We start from the raw sequence: 2,108 nt of genomic DNA, 5'->3' as shown, positions 1-2,108 counted from the left end.
AAAAAAAAAAAAAAAAATAGGACTGGTTTATATCTCAGCAGGGAGATAGAATAGAAATGGCAGCAGGATCCAGGCTTTATGCTAATGAATATTTAGTAAATTGATTGGAAGTGGAACAGCTTGAAGAGGAAGCACAGGTGCCCAAAAGTACCACAAAGGGGATAGAAGTCTGGGCTATGTCCAGTTGAGCAGACAGGAATTTGTGCTACAGAACCCCGCGTCCCAGGAGGTGAAATGTCTGTGTGGTCCATTGGCTGGGACAAGAGAGAAGGAATGAATAGGTGGGGTGAGTCAGTGCCTGAGCATGGAACAGAGAAATGCCGGTGGGACATGAAGTACCTGGTTTGGGCATCCCGGCAGTGCCTGGATGTGAGAGGTGCCATGCAGCTGTCAGCTAATGCTGACTGAGGAAGAGAAGTACAGCATGTATTCCTCTAGCCTCCAGGTCTCTGCCTGCCCCTCTGAGCAACTCACTCCTCTGAGGTTTTTGGTATGGATAGTGCAAAGGCCACAACAGAATTAAATCCACTGTAACGAGTACAAGCACTGCAAGAATTTGATCTGGTGACGTTAATGAATAGCTGAAGAGCATGTGTCTTGGGACACAGCTCAGGCTTACCTGAAGGAGGATTAGTCAGCTCCACAATTCACACATCAGTCACACACATCAATCATTTGGCTCCGCGTGGACTTTTCGCAATTTTCATGACCCTTGATTTCTACTTCTGTATGAAGTTACTATCACAACAAAAACCTTAATTAATTCCAGGCATTATTCAGCACAATCCCTTAAAAATAAGATTCACATATTTACCTCTTTTCAGTATTTCAAAACTGTTTGAAAGAAAATACAAAGAAAAAGTGCATTGTTTATAAATACAAAGAAATTGGAAAAATATACAGCAAATATTCACTGTGTTAGTTGGACTCAGCTTGGTGCACTGGGCCTTCACAGTGCTACTGAGAGCCATCTGAAGCCATGGAACTTCTTGAGGAGGAATGTGATTGTGCTGCTAAACTGGGAAACACAGTATTGACCAAAAAATATAATGTCTCTCAGAGAATGAAGAACTATCTATATTATCATGGCAAAGACACCTCAAGTCTTACTGATTTCACATCCAAATCAGCAAGTTGTGCATGCCAGTCGGTGCACTTATTGCTGGATACTGTGGATGGGGGACACATCAGCTCTAGCAGTTGCATGAATAATTTCTTCCTTAAGGAAGGTTGGTTCTATTTCTAATGATGGTAGTGGGAAATTCTAGCTTATGGGCTGCAGTGTCATCTGTAAGATAGGTCATAATTCATGATTGCTTGCATGTGTTATGGGCTAAACTTTGTATAAATATATATGCACAATTTACGCCAGGATGGGGAGCAGAGGCTTTATATCAGAACTTGTTTCAACCTTTTCCTTGAGGATGTTGATACGATACAAATAAGAATATTAATTAAAATGTTTGTATTTAAGCACTGCTAGCATACTGCCATTACTGTCAGATCAAAGCTACAATTGTGCTGAAATGAACTGTGGTAATGAATGAATTATCTTTTGCTATGTGAAGAGCTGGGAATCACATCTGTGCAGGATGTTTATTATACAAAGAAAGATTTGAAGAGTTCGGGACCAATTACCACGTCCTTAGCAAGGACATTTAAGAGAGGGGCAACACAGTTATTTTTCATTCGTTTTTTTTTTTCTTGCACCTGTGCAGGGTGTGAATAGGCACCACAAGCAGCAGCATTAGTAAGAACAAACGGGGAGAGCTAGTGGAACTGCAAGAGCATCCCCAAAGCTTCAGTCAACAGAGGCGACAAGGTGGGAGCAGGTAATAAGCTGACCCAGAAAATTAGGCGGTGGCAACCTTGTTCCTCCTCCCAGGAGCAAGATGGAGTGGGAACTGAAATGCGACTTTCATTGGCAATTTGAGCTGTGTTGTGTTCCTGAGGCAGCGAGCCCATGCCCTGCCCCTCACCTTAGTGCGGTTCTCAAAGTCAGTACTAAAGGAGATAACCAGCTGTAGGTCTTTCAGAGACCCTGAATTTAATCCTCCCATTGAGAGCATTCAGTTGTGTATTTAGAAAGGAAAAAGGTTTCTACACGG

The sequence above is a fragment of the Meleagris gallopavo genome, chromosome 3, assembly GCF_000146605.3.
Source record: "Meleagris gallopavo isolate NT-WF06-2002-E0010 breed Aviagen turkey brand Nicholas breeding stock chromosome 3, Turkey_5.1, whole genome shotgun sequence".
Lineage (NCBI taxonomy): Eukaryota > Metazoa > Chordata > Aves > Galliformes > Phasianidae > Meleagris > Meleagris gallopavo.
This window is presented reverse-complemented; position numbering follows the sequence as displayed.